Here is a 17,408-nt window from a genome sequence, read left to right on the forward strand (position 1 = left end):
TACCAAAAGCCAGTCCCATTCCTCTTCTAGGGTCTACTTTGTCATTCAGCCATGATTTCCCATGCATGAGATGTCATATGAATGGGATATTTGGACTTTGAGTGGCAGAAGACTGGGCAGGTCATTAAGATCACATGGAAGTCACTGGGTGAAGCTACTGTGCTGCATACATTCAGCCATCAGAAGATGCAGAGCATTATTATGTACATTTTAATGGAACCATTGCCAAGATTTAGAACCTTAGAAAAGTAAGGGTGGAATACGGTGTGGCATCCAGTGTGTCTTTCAGGATGGGAAGTTGTGTTTCCCTGTGCACAGAATCTCTGGGAGGATAGCAGGGAGCTAGTGTTCCTCCTTCCTATACAGAGAGGAAGGGAAGGATTGGACAAAGGAGACATCAGATTTACTTTACTCTAGTTTCCCTTGGTACTTTTGAATTATGTGATGCCTTACCTTGTCAAAAAAAAGTAGATTAAAATTTTGCAGTAAGATGGGAGTAGAATGGGCAGGAGCCAGTGGGGCAGACCTTCTCCCCCAGAGAGACAGAAGGCCGTGCCTGCCAGTCCCATTTCCACATGTCCTGCGTTCGGCCAGGGAGCAGTGCCCCAGGTGCTTCTCTCTTGCACACCTCCCCTGCTCTGGCTAGTCTAGGGCAGAGGTGGTACATGCTTTCCCTGCAGTCCTTACCTCAATACATATGCAGTTCCCTGGGAGAGTGAGATGATCCCAGGACTTGAAGTTTATAGACTGAGATTTATTAGATTAAGAGGGCTTTTGGTGGGGTGGTCTGGTCCTCCTCCCATCAGACACAGGTGTCTTCCTTTCTCAACAGAATTAGCCAAAGTGCCTGAAAGCTGAGTGCTTGGAACCCACTTCTTACTGGGAGACTAAATGTCACAGGTTCCCATGGGTACTGGCCAGAATCTGCTTCCTGTAACTTTTGTCTTCTGGAATGACTCAGAATAAATTTGATTCCTTCCCTGGGCCTGGATGGTCTTATTCCAGGCTTAGAGTTGGTTTTCCTGTGTGCCAGCATGGGGCAGCTCCCCTGGACCTCCTAGTGGCTTGTGTGTGACAATGTTGCTTATTAAGTGCGGCACCTGGGAGTGTTCAGCCTCGCTTCAGTTGATAGTGACAGGCAGGGTGTTTTGTCTTAGTCTCAAGCTGAGTTGAGCCCACATCTTCACTAGTCCCTGCTTTCCTGAGATGACAGCAGCAGAGACCATGGTTGTTGTCCAGGGTCAGCCAGACACGCATGTCCCACACTGCTACCTGGCTCCACAGCCCCTTGCTCCTGCAGCAGAAATGGGTCACTCCAAGAAGAGCAACTTTGGTGTGAGAAAGGGTCATGCTTCCTTCCACAGTGACAGATGACATAAGAGCCCTTGTTGCATCCCAGGTAGCCCTGCTACTTCTTGCATCCCAGCTCCTAGAGTCCCTGCCAGCCTATCCCATGCCACCTTCTCCTGGTACCAGGACCTGCTGAGTGAGAGGGAGCTGGAAGGTGGCTATGGCAGTACCCCTCCCATGGAGCTTGGATGCCCTTCTCAGTATTCTGTTACCCCTCCTCACAGTGACATCCAGAGGTGAGATCCCTTTTCCCAACACATCTGCATAGCCCGCCTGCCCCTCCCTGGGCACCAGGAGCAGGGAGGTAGAGAGGATGGCCCCGCCTGCCCAGCCCCACCCAGGAGCAGGGAGCTGCCTCTGGGACCTCACCCAGGAGAGCTCTGGCCCAGTGGTGCCCCCAACCTGCCAGCCAGTTGCTTTCTCAGCATGTTGTTGAGCAAAGCTTTTGCACAGCAGTAAGTAGGAGCAGGAAGATGAGAGCACAGCCACCTCTGACCAGAGGATGGACATTTTTTCCTCACCCTAGAGGGAACTGGCATCATAGCCCACTGGCCACTGCAAGCTCTGGAGAAACGCTTATACCGCCACTGCTGCAGTGAAGCTTGACCTTATCATCTGCTTCTTTGCTCCTAAATTCAAATCAGGGAGTTCAGAATCCTTGATCTGACAACTGCTTTAGGAAGGCACATGGCAGATGTACCCCCTGGCATCAGCTACTCACATGATTCCAGATTGGGTAGAGGCGCAGGTACTGGAAGGAGTGGGTGCCAGCCCCTGCCCCCAGCATCCACCGTGTAGGTGACATGAGTGTGGGTACCTCTGTCAGTGGACTTGGTATCCCCTCGGCTTGGGAAGGGGAGGCCACATGGGTGTAGAGGGCACACTGTAGCTCAAGGGTTTCATGAGTACTCTAGAGCCAGCACTGTGTTTCTGTTTCTTCATCTCACCATTGTCTGGCCACTGCTTCACCACACAGGTGTTACACACAAGAACAGGGAAGAAGGAAGCAGGTTCTTTGACTGTCAGGGCTGCTTCTGTTGTGGTCTGGAGGAGGGGTCCCTCCACTGTGCCTGACTCCCTGCCTGGGTTCCCTGGTAATAGGGAGTTCAGGCTCTGGGGCTTGCCTCGGGAAGAAGTCCAGCTACAAAAAGGGTCCGTCTGCCGGTTTGGCCACTCACTCTGTGCAGCCCTGCTCTCTGGGTATTCTGCTGTCCTCCCAGCCCACTGCACAGGCAAATGTGTATGGGTTCTCTTTTTCCAGAATCTGTCTCATAGTGAAGTCTCCAGATCTCTGAGCCCATCCCAGATCTCTGGCCTTTTTCTTTGTGTCATTGGACTTGGATGGAAGAGCTGCTCAGTGTAGCTGTTTTTATCCTACTCAGCTTTGCCTTGTTAATGGTAGTGCATTGGCCTTTGGGAGTCCCTGCATGTGCTGGAACTGTCACCAGTGCATCTGGGTCACAGAGCTGTAGAAGTGAGCATGGAGAGCTGGGGGGAACACGGTGCACCTTCAGGCTCCAGAGCCACATCCTCACTTCCCAGGTGAAGGCTGCCACCTGTGACAAGAGTCAGGGCTTCCTGCCCAAGTGCTGAGCTTGCAGTGAGTGCTGCAGAAGTGCAGTAGTCCACACTTGCATCTAGTTTTGTGTTTGCTGAGATTTCAGCTGCCTGTGGTTGGCCTCGGTCCTAAAATATTAAATGGGAAAGTCCAGAAATAAAGAATTCCTTGGTTTTAGATTGCACAGCATTCCTAGTATATGACGGTCTTGCACCATCTTACTCTATCCCACCAGGACACAGACCTCCCTTTTTCCAGTGTGTAGACCCTGCATACGCTGCACATCTATCACCATGCTCAGTGACTTGGGACACCCAAAGCAGATGGCCATCCTGTCTATCAGCAGCTGTGCAGCGTATCACAGTCACAGTGTCCTCATTGTGCACTGTACTTCATCTGCCACAGAGTTTCAGCCTCATAAAAAGGGTGACAGTGGGGCAATAAGAAGCTAACAGAAGCCAGGCATGGTGGTACACACCAGGGAGGCTGAGGCAGGAGAATCATGAGTTTAAACCCAGCCCTGGCAACTCAATGACAACCAGGGCCTATCTCCAAATTTTAAAAAAGTTAACAGACAGAGGGAGATTTCATTCATAAAACTCTTCCTACAGTACATTGCTGTGTCTGTCTTCTTATTAGTTCTTGTCAGTCTCTTCTTGTGCCTCATTTCTGATTAAACTTGAATTAGTTATGTCTGCATAAGAATAGCACCCATAGGGCTCACTGCTGTTGACAACTTGGGGCACCCACTGTGGGGTTCAGAAGGGCATCAGTTGAGCACACAGGCTGAGAGCACTGCCAGGCCTGTCAGTGCCCCTCACCTTTGCTTGAGGAAAGTGCACTGGCCCCAGGCTGTGTTACGGGGTGTGGTCCTGAGTGAACAGAGCACCCAGTCCTCAGGGGGTGGCGGTGTGGATTAGAATCCTAAGCTTAGAGCATGTGTGTTGCTCCTGCAGCCATAGTTGGGGCTGTGTCACTCACTGCTGGGGATAGTTTTTTGTGAGAGCAGATCCCTCACCCTGGTTGCCCTGTAGAGAATTCCTAGCACCTCCTTTTGCTTGCACTGTCAGCATAAGAAAGAAAAGGTGGCCCTGAGGTGTTCTTTCACCTCCTCAGTTTCACACGAAATGATTTTAGCACATGGCAGTGGGCACTTCACTAAGCCCCTGCCTGGGGATTTGCAAGGGGAGCTGGGACAGCGTGGCAGAGGCCATTTCACCGGAATATGAAATTGACTGTGAATGATGTGATTTGCTCTGCTTGCACTGGTTAAAATGCACTCACTTGAGAAGCAGCCTGAAGAAACTCCCTGAGAGCAGCCTCGGCCACCTAGGTCCCTTGTGGAGGTGCAGTCGGCCAATAACAGTGCTGGTGACAGTTGAAATAAAAAATTGTGCAAACTCTGAAGACTTACCCTGCAGAGCCCACAGTCTCAGACAAAAACCAAGATGGGATGTGATGCTTCCTCTGCTCATTTACAAAGGCAGAAAAAAGGAGGCCCAGGAGATACAGTGACCAAGTGGAATAGGGCTGGCTGACTCTGAAAGCACAGTTGTGGTGAGTCTTCTGCCTGTCCCTAGGTACACGGGAGGGGAGGGGTGACAAGAAGCTTGGAGCTCAGGGATTTGAGGAAAGGTCCTTGCTAGGAGGCAGGGGCCTGGCTTAAGCCTTCCTGCCACTGAAGCAGAGCACTGTTTTCTGAGCTTGGTGACCTTGTGCACTTAGAGTCCACAGCTCTGAGTTCCAAGTGCAGGTTGAAGACCAGTCACTGGCCATCCAGGTTGGGAAAGTGACATTACTACTCTGAGGCTTAGTTTCCACTTCCATGAAGTGAGCTAACAGCCCCTGCCCATGAGATGGGCAGAGACTGCAGAGGTGGCTGACAAGGTGCCTGATTCTATCAGCCTGCCAGTGAGAGTGCTGTCTGGTTACAGAGGCGCTCTTGGCAGGAAGCCCTGCCCCCAGCTTCCTGCAGGGTCCCCCAGAACAAGAATTTTCTGAGTGTGCTCCCAGGGGCAGGTGGCACAAGCAGTAAGCGCTTTTGTTCCTACGCTCTGGGCTTCATCACACCTTGCTCTTCTGTGTTTGCAGTTGCTTTTGTCTTTATAAGATGTCTTAAAAGACAGCTGAGTATGCTTTGGAAAACACAGAGGCTTCAGAACTGGGTTTGAGTCCCAGGTTTGTAAACCGCATGAAGGTAAAGTGTTACTAGAACTCCAAAGTAGCAGGAGCCTGTGCATTAGGCTTGTGCCTACACACACAGGTTTTACCTACCCCACAGGTTTCGAAACAGGCCCAGCAGTGCTCAGGTCGAGAGGCCTGGACATCTGCTTTCCTGGGCGTCTGGCCTACAAGGCAGCAGCCAGCTCTCTGACGGGAAAAGCTCCTGCCCTGAACTTCATTAAGGTGAAAGCTCTAAATTTAGCCCTGTACAAAAGGCTGCTGAACTAGGACCACTTGATGAATGGCTCTATGAGATCTCCTGGCGGCAACTCCCAGAGTAAATAAGATTTAAATAAAGCACCTTATCATTTCCCCACATCAGATCTGAACATTACTAAACATAAAGTGCTTCGGAGCCAGTGCTTTTAAAGACGGCAGCACTGTCTTGGCCCCTGAATAACTAATGGATGGTGGACTTGAAACTGGTGGTGGGTGCCGAAAGCTCAGGGGCAGGGGCGCCGCGTGCCCAGGCCAATCCGGCACCCTTGTAGTGCAGTCTGACACCTGGCCAGGTTTTTAGTAGAGAGAAATACTGGCTTTAGTAGAGAGAAAGAGGCTTCAGAGTGGAAAACACTGCCAGAGTAGAATACTACAGTTGCTTTTCTCCCTACAGTAGGGTTGTGTCCTGGCAAACTCATCATAAATTGAAATATTATTACAGAAGCATATTTGATACATCTAACCTGTTAAGCACTTAGCATAGCCCTGATGGCCTTATCCCAGCTTAGAACACTTACAGAGCCCACACTGGGCAGAATCTTCAAATGCAAAGCCTCGATTAGGAAGTAGGGTTGACTGTCTGTGCACTAAACACTGTTAGCGAATGTGGAATATGGAATGGCTGCATGGGTACACTGTCACCATGCTGAAAAGTTGAATAATAAACCTCTTAAATGGAACCATCGTAAAACAAGGGCTGTTGTATATGCATGGGGAGGGGACGGACACTCAAAAAGGCCTGGGCGTGGACCAGTCAACCAGAAGAGGTAGTGGTCACAGGCAGGCGCAGGGCTCTACAGAGCCATGAAGAAGTCAACCTTGAGGAGAGGCAGAGGCAGTAGCTTCTGCCAAGCAGTCAGTAGCAAGCTAGATTTTTAACGTCACTATGGTCTGTATGTGGCTGATGAATGTCAGCCCTGACGGTACTGCCCAAGGCTCCGTCAGGATCAGTGAGAGGGAAGTTATTCTTTGATCCCCAAATCCATTATTCACCAAGTCCCCTTTACCTCACTTCTGTGGAATCTCCTGGAGTCACTTCTTCATTCCATGTCCCAACTGGACAGGTGCTTCCAATCGAGCCCCTTAGAAAGTTTGTCATCCATCAGCTTGACTCTGGTCTTAAGTGGGATGGCTGCTGGCTGGGAAAGTATGCTTGGGCCGTGGATGGCTATGCTGGTGACATATCATAAGCATGCTATGTCCTTCACATTTGCGGGCCTACCATGCAACCCAGGAGAGAGTCTTGGGAGGGGAGCCTCGTTTCTTTTGTAGCCTCTCAGGGTTGAAGAGAAGGTCCTCTTCTCCTTCGAATGGCTTTGCTCACTGGGTGGCATTGCTCCATGGGAACAGAATGAAAGAGTCTGTCAGTCCAGCTGGAGGGACCCAAGGCTGCTGGGAGGGAAGCAGTGTTCTTCAGATCTCGGGAGAACTGAGTCAGCAGGCGCCCACTGGGCAGTCAGTGAGCTGGGGGACAATAGGGTACAGGGCTGGAGAACTTTCCTAGGTGGGTGGAGGAGGAAGCTAGGGCAGTGTTGATGGTAGATTTAACAAATACAATTGAAGGACAGAGTGACACTCTCCAGGCTGTCCTGTAGGCTTCAGGATCTGGGCCCAGCCCTTTCTGAAGCATTGCGGCTTTGAGCAAAGTCATCAGTATTGCATTCCAGACTCTGCCAGTGATTTGAGGCCCAGGCCTTCTCACTCTGACAGTGGGAAAGTAATTGCTACCTTAGAGCCCTGTGAGAAGGTGCCCCATGTGTGATCTTGGTGAATTGCATGGTGGATTATGCCTACTTGGTGGAATCTGCATATGTGCACAGAGCCTTCAGGTCCTGAGGCTGATGCACACAGCAGGAAGCTTGTTCCCAGTTCCTTCTGGAGAAGGCAGCAGTAGGATGTGGCCTCCGAAAAAGCCTTGTTAGAGTCACAGCAGTGCCCAGGGCCTCCGTCAGGGGTGTTGCCCAGCCTGAGACGCTGGAGAGCTCAGAGTGGGTCCCCGTCCAACTGGAAGACTGACTTCCTCCCAGGACAGGGCCTGTGCCTCCTGCTCTCCGCAGAGTGCTTCTGATCACGCCTCCTCTTCAGCAGCCTGTGATGACAGCATCCCTAGGGGACCCAGCACTGGGTCTCATACCGAGCAAGTCCACCACCCCAAGGGAGATGAGGTCTGAAGGTGTCACCATTTAAAACATGACTTGTTTTTTTCCTGTGTCTTATGTTTGGGCATCTGGGGTGTTAATAGCCTGGGACACTGCAACCCACTGCTACAGGCCTGTGACTTGCTAACATTCTGGTGTTGCCTTAACATATTTTTTATGTCTGCTTTATTGAAAACTAATTATAGCACAATCAAACATATCCTTTCAAGGCATGCAGTTGGAATGATGTTGCCAGTTGTGTATACCTTAGGCATCATTCTCACAATCAAGAGGCAAAGTATCCCCTTCAGCCCAGGTGACTCCCACAACCCCCAGCAGCCAGTCCTCCCTCTAACTAGCTCCAGGTAACTACTGGTAAGCCTTCTGTGACTGAGTCAGTTCCTATTTTATGTAAATGGAATAATATGCATCATTTCACCAAGGGCTTCTTTCATTCAGCATGACTTTTTATTGTAATAAAGTATACATAATAATGAAAATACATTTTAAAAAGTTTTTAGTAACAGTTTAGGAACACTAAGTATACTCACGTTATCTGCATACTTCATCACATCTGTGGAACTTTATTTATCTCCCACATTGCAACTTTATACTCATCAACACTGACTTCCATTTCTCTCCTTTCAGTTCCTAGAAGCCACCATTCTGCTTTGTGTCTCTGTGCACTTGACAACTCTGGGCTCCTCATTTAAGTAGAATCATGTCTGTTCTCTGGCATTTGGCTTTCTTCACTTAGGCTTATGTCCTCAGCGTTCACCCAGCTGTGACATGTGTCAGGACCCACTTCGACGGCTGAGTCTTACTGCATTGGACGTGGACCCTGACCTGTTTATCCACCCTCTGCCAGTGGACCCGGGCTGTCTCCACCTTTCGGCTCCTGTGGGTGAGGCTGTGAGTGCAGCACACAGACACTTCTTCCAGTCCTGCGCTGAGTTCTCTTTGGTGTGTGTATTGTGCTTCTCTGGTTCAGCTTGGAGGAACCTCCACACTGTTTCCACAGTATGCCGTTTCACACCTTTCAAAGAGCCTTTCATAGACCCCTGCTCCTATGCATATCTTCAGTTTCCACAAATTCAGTTTGCTTTCCCCTTCCCACAGCCTGTATTGATGATCTTTCCTTCACAATAGAGCCTCTGCCTTTTGGTCCTTTGAGGCTAATTTAATTTTCAGAGAATTGCTCAGCCATGATAATCTCAAGTAAAATTATACTAGTCCTTGCTATGTCATAATCCTGTCTTATTAGCTCCAGGTGTTACACACTGGCCAGTACCCTATTAACAATGCGATGCACCCATGACATCCTATTAACTCCACCTGCTATGTCACCTGTGTTGGTCCTCTTCATTGACTGATCGTGCTGTATGTCCTCCACGTGTGCTCTGAGCATAGCTGTGGAATGGCCTTCCTCTTAACTCTGTATGTGGCCCAGTATTCTGCAGCTCAGGTCTGGCTTGCTGCCATCTTCTTTATTGTGTCTTCAGTGATGCCTGTGTGATCTGTGAAAATTCTTTACCCATTTAGGTCTTGTTAGGGCAAGGTATCCAGAGCCCTGTGGGAAATCGCACATATCATTGTCTCTGAGGGACCCAGACTTCAGTGAGCGGCTTCGACCTCACATACCTTCTTTTTTTTTCAAATCCACTTTATTCATAGATGAAAAAAAAGGAGAAGGAAAAAACTGCAACAAAATTTTAAAGTACATCAATCAGGAGACAACAATGGTATGTGCATACATTGTGCATTGTTACCACAAAATCATTCACCCAGAACACAAGACATGCCTTCGATTGTCTGAACAGTACTAATACAAATTTATATATATATATATATATATATATATATATATGTTTTTTCTTTCAGCTTGTCACACTAATGAAATAATACAATGATTACAGGTGTGTATTATTTATTTCACTAATGAGTGTGGTCTCAAGTTGCATCCATTTACCTATAAAATTCTCCAGTTTGTCATTCTTTATGGCTGAGTAGTACTCCATTGTAGAAAAATACCACATCTTTTTTATCCATCCTTCAGTTGTTGGACATTTAGGTTGTTTTCAAGATCTGGTGATTATAAACTGTGCTGCTATAAACATGGATGCACATATATCACTGTAGTATGATGTTTTTAGATTTTTGGGGAAGATACCCAGAAGGAGAATAGATGGATCAAATGGGACCTCCAATCCTAGTTTTTTGAGGAATCTGCACACTGATATTTCATAGTGGCAGTGCCAGTCTGCATTCCCACCAACTGTGGAGAAAGATTCCTTTTCGCCCACAGCCCCTCCAGCGTTTGTTATTGCTTAATTTCTTGATAGTAGCCATTCTTTCCAGGGTAAAATGGAATCTTAGAGTTGTTTTAATTTGCATCTCTCAAATGACTAGTGATATTAAACATTTTTCACCTATTTGCTGTTTGTATTTGTTAATCTGACAAGTGTGTATTGCTTTCAGTTGCCCATTTTTGGATTGGGTCTTTAAATCTGAGAGGACTGATGTTTTTGAGTTCCTTATATGTTCTCAGTAGTAACCTTTGAGGAACAGCTGGCAGAATTTTCTCCCACACTGTGAGTTGCCTCTTCACTGTTGGTGGTTTCTCTTGCTATGCAAAAGGTTTTCAGTAGGGTGAGATACTATTCATTGATTCTTTGTGATAGCTCCTGTGCACTCTGGGTTTTGTTCTTAAAGTCTTTGCCTACATCAATGTCTTCAAGAGTTTTACTTCCTCTATCTTCCAGCATATTTAATGTTTCTGTTTTAATGTTAAGATCTTTGATCCATTCTGCTTTTAGCTTAGTATATGGTGAAAGATATGGGTCCATTTTAATCTTCAGCATATGTAGAGCCAGTTTTTCCAGCTCCATTTATTAAAGAGTGAATGTGTTTGACACTTTGTCAGACATAAAGAGACTTAGTGTGTCTGCAGTTGTTTCTGCATCTTGTAATTTATTCCATGGATCTTTGGGTCTTTTTCTTTCCAGTGCCGCACTGTTTTCATCACAGTAGCTTTATAGCATAATTTCAAGTCAGGGATTGTGACAGGCCCTGTCTTGTCTTTGTTGCTTGCCAAGGATGGCCTTTGCTATTCTAGGTCTCTTCTGGTTCCAGATGAATTTTAGGTTTCTTTTCTCTAATTCTGAGATAAGCTATTGGAAACTTGATTGAGACTGCATTGAATCTGCATAACAGTTTGGGAGTATGGTCTTTTTCACTATATTGCTTCTTCCTACCCAAGAGCATGGGCTATCCATTTTCTAATATCTTCTTCAATCTCCTTTTTTCAGATTACTGTAGTTTTTAATGTAGAGGTCTTATCCATCCTTTGTTAGATTAATTCCTAGATATTTCATTTTTGGGGTGCTATTTTAGAAGGTATTGTTTCACTGATTTCTGTCTTGGTGAGTTTGTTATTTGTGTACAAAAGGCTATTGATTTTTGAGTGTTGACTTTGTAACTAGCTACATTACTGAATTTCCTTATTAAATCTAGAAGTCTTTTGGTGGGGTTTTTGGATCTTCTAAGTAGATTATCATGTCATCTGCAAAGAATGATAGTTTACCTTCTTCCTTGCCTATCTTTATTTCTTTCTCTTGTCTAATTGCTCTAGCTAAAGTTTCCAGGACCATGTTGAATATGAGTGGAGACAGTGGACATCCTTGTCTTGCTCCTGATTTTAGAGTGAGTTTTTGGTTTTTGTCGATTTAGCATAATGTTGGCTGTTGATGTGTCATAGATGGACTTTATCAGATTGAGGTAAAGACCATCAACTGCAATTTTCTGTAGTGTTTCTATCATGAATGGATGCTGGACTTTGTCAAAAGCTTTTCTGCATCTATTGTGATGATCATGATTTTTGTACTTGGCTCTGTTAATATGGTGTATTAAATTTATGGATTTACATATGTTGAACCATCCCGGCATCCCTCAGATGAATCCCACTTAATCATGGTGTACAATCTTTTTGATGATTTGCTGTAGTCTGTTTGCCAGTATGTTATTGAGGATTTTTTTTCACCGATGTTCATTAGGGAGATTAGCCTGTAATTCTCTTTCTCAGATGGATCCTTCTCTGCTTTGGATACTTGCTTTGAATACTTGGATACAGGGTAATACTTGCTTCCATGAATGAATCTGGAAGTACTGCTTCCCCTTCAATTTCATTAAAAAGTTTGAGAAGTAGTGGTGTTAGGTCTTTACTAAATGTCTTATAGAATTCAGCAGTAAATCCAGTAGGGGTTGGGCTTTTCTTTGTTGATAGGCTTTTAATTATATCATTTATATCATTTATTGATATTAGGTTATTTAGGATTTTTGTATCTTCTTGATTCAGCTTTGGTAATTCATATGTATTTATGAATCTGTCCATTTCTCTGTATTTTCCATCTTGTTAGAATACAAGTTTTCAGAGTAGATATAGATGATTTCCTGGATTTCTGCAGGGTCTGTTGTGATTTTGCCCTTTTCATCCCTAATTTCTTGGACTTAAGTCTTTTCTTTCTTTTTTTTGACAGGGTTGGCCAAGGGTTTGTCAATTTTATTTAATCTTTCAAAGAACCAACTCTTTGATTCATTGATTCTTTGTAATTTTTTTTAGTCTCCAGTGTGTTAATTTCTGCTCTGATCTTTATAATTTCCTCCCTTGTATGAGCTTTTGGTTTAGTCTGATCTTCTTTTTCTAGAAGTTTAAGATTCAACATTAAATCATTTATATACACTTGCTCTGTTTTTCTGATACGGCCATTTACTTCTATAAATTTCCCTCTTAAGACTGCTTTCATTGTGTTCCACAAGTTTCAGTATGTTGTATTGTTATTATTCAACTATAAAACTGCCTAATTTCTTCTTTAATTTCATCTGTGACCCATTAGTTGTTTAGTAGGGTGCTATGTAATTTCCATGTGTTGATGAAGTTCTTGTAGTTTCCTTTGGCATGGATTTCCCAATTTCATTGCACTGTAGTCTGATAGCATGCATGTGATAATTTCAATTCTTTTACATTTACTTAATCATGTTCTATGAGCCAGTATGTGGTCTATTTTGGAGAGTGTTCCATGTGCAGCTGAGAAGAATGTGTATTCTGATATTGTGGGGTGGAATACTCTATAAATATCTACTAAGTCCATTTGCTCAAAAATTTGATTTAGTTCTAATATTTCATTATTGTTGTTTTGTCTAGTTTATCTTTTATTTGTTATTGAGGTCTCCCAATACAATTGTATTAGGGATGATTTGATTTTTCATGTCCATTAGTAATTGTTTTATATAGTGGACTGCACTGGTATTTGTTGCATATATATTTATGATCGTTATTTCTTCCTTTTGTATTGTTCTCTTTATGAGGATGTAGTGACCTTCTTTATCTGTCTTAGTCAGTCTTGGCTTGAAATTCACTTTGCAAATAGAATAGCTATTCCTGCTTTTTGGTGGATTCCTGTTACATGGAGTATTATTTTCCATCCTTTGACTTTCAGTCTATGAATTTCTTTGTGAATTAAATGTGTTTCTCGTATGCAGCATATTGTTGGATCTTGCTTTTTGACCCATTCTACCAATCTGTGTCTTTTGACTGGTGAATTGAGATCAGTAACATTGATGGTTAAACCTGATATATATTGACTTGTCCTTGTCATGTTATTTTCCTGTTGATAGCTCCCCCCACTTTTTTATTCCCCATTTTTAATTCCCTATTTTTATTTCCCTATTTTTTTGCCTTTCTTGGTAGATTCCTTCTGTTGGGGTTCATGGAGCTGTAGTCCTTATTATATCTTTCTAGAATATTCTTCAGAACATTTTGGAGTGTGGTTTTGTGGTCATAAATTTCCTCATATGTTCTTTGTCATGGAAGTATCTTACTTCTTCATCAATTTTGAAAGATAGTTTTGCAGGGTACATCAATCTGGCTTGAAAGTTGTTTTCCTTTAGAACTTGGAGTATTTCACTCCAAGCTCTCCTTGACTTGAGGCTGAGAAGTCATTCATGATACTGATGGCCTGTCTTTTATAGATGATTGATTTCTTTTCCCTAGCAGCTTTTAAGATTCTATTCTTGTGTTAAATTTCTGGAATCTTGACTATGAGATGTCTGGATGTAGATTTTTGTTGTTGTTGTTATTGCTAATTGGAGTTCTATGTGCCTTGCTTATTTGTATTTCAAATTGTTTTTCTCTACCAGGAAAGTTTTCTGTCACAATGTCTGTGAACATGTTGTTCATTGACTCCAGTCAATCTTAAATTTATTCTTTGTCTCATCTAGCTGGATTGATTTCTCATGATTGCTTGCTAGTTTTGAGAAATCTTTCATTTCTTGATCATTAACTATAATCCTGTCTTCAATTTCTGAGATCCTGTCCTTAGATTGGCCTAATCTGCTTTGAAGACTTTCAGTTGAGTTTTTATTCTCCTGGATATCTGCTTGAATCTGCTTTATGGATTCCATTTGTTTCCTGTGATATGCTTCTATATTTTGCTTAAGCTTATTTATTTTTTGGCTATGTCTGCTGTAACATCACTAAGCACCGTGTATATTTTGGTAATTTCTGTAGTTATCTGACAGATTATTTCTGATTTCATTTTTTTCAGAGCCTCATTCAATTGCTTTGTTGTACCATTTTGGAGAGAGCTTATGGGGGGGGGGGCTTTTGATTGTCCCACCTCATTGCCCCCTAGGTTTCCCTTTGGTGAACTGGATGTCTGGTGTTGCATCTTGTTTAAGTGTCGTCTCATTTCTTTTCTTTTTAGTTTAATTCCTGGAGTGATGCTTGTAAGTTGCCTATGATGGGTTGCTTTATTGGTGGTATTTAGGACACTTATGTGATGGCTACTTCTCTGAGGTTATCTTGCAGGTATAGCTGGTTTTTGGGTTTTGAGTCTGTTGGAAGAGTTTATCTCTTCAGTTAGGAGGAGATGAGAAGTTGTTACTCATTTGGCCCAGTCCCTGGTTCTTTGGCACTGTGCCACAATATTTTCTCAGTCATGGATTATCAGGACCAACATAATTGTTTGGAACAATTATGTCAATGTTGGCTGACATGATACCAATAACATCAAACACTGCCTATAAAACAGCAAACTGAGCTAACCCTTAATTTATAACTTTTAACCATATAAACTAGATTTGTGATTATATAACAAAGTGTAAAACAAAGCAGATACTTGTATGCAATATGTAAGTCCATAATATATCAATTTTTTTCCTCAGGGGTTAAAATTTAAAATAGGTTAAGGAGAAAATAAAGAAGTGGAAAAAGAGAAAGAGATTACAAGTAAGGTTGGAGGACAAAGATGGGTCCCACCAACTTGGGGGAACTGGTGCAGAAGATTGAAAGAAAAGAGAGGTGGCAGTGATAAAAGGTAGAACAAAACAGAACCATATCCACAAAGAGGATAGGAACCACTCTCACGCTCATAAAAAAAAGAAAGAGAAAAATAAATAACAAACTGAATAAAACATAACAAAACAGATAAGAAAAGAAAAAAAAACAAAGCAAACAACAACAAAAAAAAAAAAAAAAAAAAAAAAAAAAAACCAAAGAGTACACTTCCAGGATTCTCTCTGGGTTCATTAGTAGACACTCTGTGGAGACAGAGTCCTGAATCATGCCATTGTATCCCAGCAAGCCAGCCATTGCTTTTTGGCAGAGTAGTAGATAATCTTAGCAGGCCTGCCCCAAGACCAGACTCATTGGGCTCGCTGCAGTCCAAACAGTTTCTATGGGTCTGCACCTAGCTATGAGCTGCTAGAGGAAGCTAGCAGAAGTTCTGGTTCTGGGCTTAATCCAGCATGGATACAAAATGGCTCCCAGCCAATCTCTCTCTCCTGCGGGAGGAACGAGTCCTCTGCACTCACTGCCAGCCAGTGCAGTCCTCCAGGTCCACTGCTCCCCTCCACTGCTGTGTCTTTCTGCAGAGGGTGAGGTTGCCACTGCCACCATGACCATGCATCCCCAGGTTCCAACAGCTCCTCTCCTGCAGTTAGTCTGGCTCCAGGCAAAGGCGCCACCAGCTGCTGCCTTATTTATTGAAGTTTTTCTTTTCTTACTCTCTCTGTGGGCTTCAGTTCACACTTCAGATTCTTCCCAGGTCCAAGGGACTCACCTCCTTCCTTTTTGTCTTCCTCACAATGCTAATTCAAGTGTCTGAACAGTGACTCTCAGGCTGTTTTCTCTGCTACTTACTGCTCCACCATCTTCCCGGAAGTCTCAAACTCACATACCCTCTTTGAAGGCTCTTCCTAGCTGAGCATGGTAGTACTTGCCTATAAACTAGCACTTGGTGAGCTGAGATAGGTTCTGAGTTTGAAACCAGCCTGGACTATGTAGTAAGACCCTGTTTTTTGAGGGTCTGGTGAACCATTTTAATAGAACCTGGAGGGACATGAGAGGATTAGGCTGAAGAAGCAGGAAGCTGTGTGAGAAGAGAGGTCATCGGAAAAGAAGGGTAGGGACAGGCCAGTGAAAAAGGACTGCCAGGCCACATAGCTGTGTCACTGCAGACAGTGGCTGAGATGCAGCTCATCATTCCTTTGCTTTGCACCATTGGGGTCCTGGCTGCACTTACTTCTACCCCAAGCTTACTTCTACCCCATGGCCATAGGTGTGTGTGGTGAGCAGCTGCCTCAACCAGACCCTGTGCCTACAGGCAACTGAGAGATAGGTGCTGTGGTGGTGTAGGCCAGGGTTAGACATACCTAAGGGCTCAGATTGTGGTCCAATAGTGTGGGGAGGTGACTTGTAGAAATGTCTTTTCCTTGTAATTGTGTACTTTTCTCCAGAGGTCAGGAAAGGATAAGGAGTCCTTGACAGTCCTTGACACTTGATACACACAAGAACTGTCTGTTAACACTTGTGCATTTAAAAAGGCCAGTGTATTGTGTATATGTGACATAGTTCTCAGGAGGCCCCTTATTAACCTTCTACACTTCTAAAATAGTCTTTAAAAACATTACCAAGTCTGTGATCATGTTACTCAGACTGTAAAAACTATTTTGAGATCCCACTGTGTAGATGGGAAAACTAAGGCTCTATGAAGCTCCCGTGGTACATAGTCTGTATTCCAAGTCTCCTCCCTGTACTATGGCTGCTCCTCTGGAGGCAGTAGGTGGAAGATGGAAGGAGAGCTACATTGCTTAAAGATGATCATCCTGCCTCTGGGTGGTCTTGGGCGATGCTCCTTATAGTTCTACAACTTTCACGGAGTGCCTCTTAGAGTCATGGCTGTAGCCCATGAAGGAGCCTCAGGCCCAGCTTTGTGCAAGTGAAATGTCCCATTTGTTGATCTCTACAACTGGCCTCTGGAACCTGTTTGCCAAACATCTGCCGGTGCCTCACCTTTAACACAGCTGTTGTCCGCAGGTGCCTGTGGGGCCAAAACCTCACCCCATCTGGCTCCCTGGGCCTGCCAATGAGCAGGTGCTGACTGTGCCCAGCATCTGTGTTTGAGATGCAGTGGGGAAAGTATGGCACAAGGCAGGGCGAGTCTCTCTTTGAAGTTCAGAAAAACTAACTGGCTGTACTGGGCTGAACAGTACAGTGTCCCCTGAAAATTCATGTGCACCAGAAACATCAGAGCAGGACTTTCATGTGGATGTAACTCACTGCATCGTTTACATATGTAACTCATTATGACACGTGACAGGAAGTGGCTCTGGAGATAGGGTTACGGACTAGAATCTCTTTAAGAAGAAGAGCGGACAGAGTGACACACAAAGAGGAGACAGTCATGGGAGGGACGCTGCCTGGAAGAAGCTGGAGATGCAGGAAGGACCCTCCCTGGGAGCCTTTGGGGTGAGGGTGGCTCCGCTGACACCTTGGTTTTGGCTTCAGGCCTCCAGAACTGTGAAATAGAGATGTGCTTGTTTTCAGCCACTGCACTTGAGGTTTGTCAGCAGCCACAGGAAAG

At 44.6% G+C, this 17,408-nt stretch overlaps 1 protein-coding gene across 11 annotated transcripts in view; it reads left to right on the top strand.

Annotated features, from left to right (window-relative positions):
• The window catches only part of Hhat (hedgehog acyltransferase), a 365,298-nt gene that overhangs the window by 342,992 nt on the left and 4,898 nt on the right, over positions 1 to 17,408 (top strand). For 9 of the 11 annotated variants that reach the window (XR_010043340.1, XR_010043343.1, XR_010043341.1 and 6 more), the window contains one exon: positions 8,246 to 9,230. The exons of the other annotated variants lie outside the window; for them this stretch is intronic. The gene's annotated coding sequence lies outside the window, so the exon portion shown is untranslated. The remainder of the gene's footprint in view (positions 1 to 8,245; positions 9,231 to 17,408) is intronic. 11 annotated transcript variants of the gene reach the window in all.

Source organism: Cavia porcellus, unplaced genomic scaffold (assembly GCF_034190915.1).
Source record: "Cavia porcellus strain 051 isolate PalLab524CR breed Dunkin Hartley unplaced genomic scaffold, mCavPor4.1 scaffold_26, whole genome shotgun sequence".
NCBI classification, from domain to species: Eukaryota; Metazoa; Chordata; class Mammalia; order Rodentia; family Caviidae; genus Cavia; species Cavia porcellus.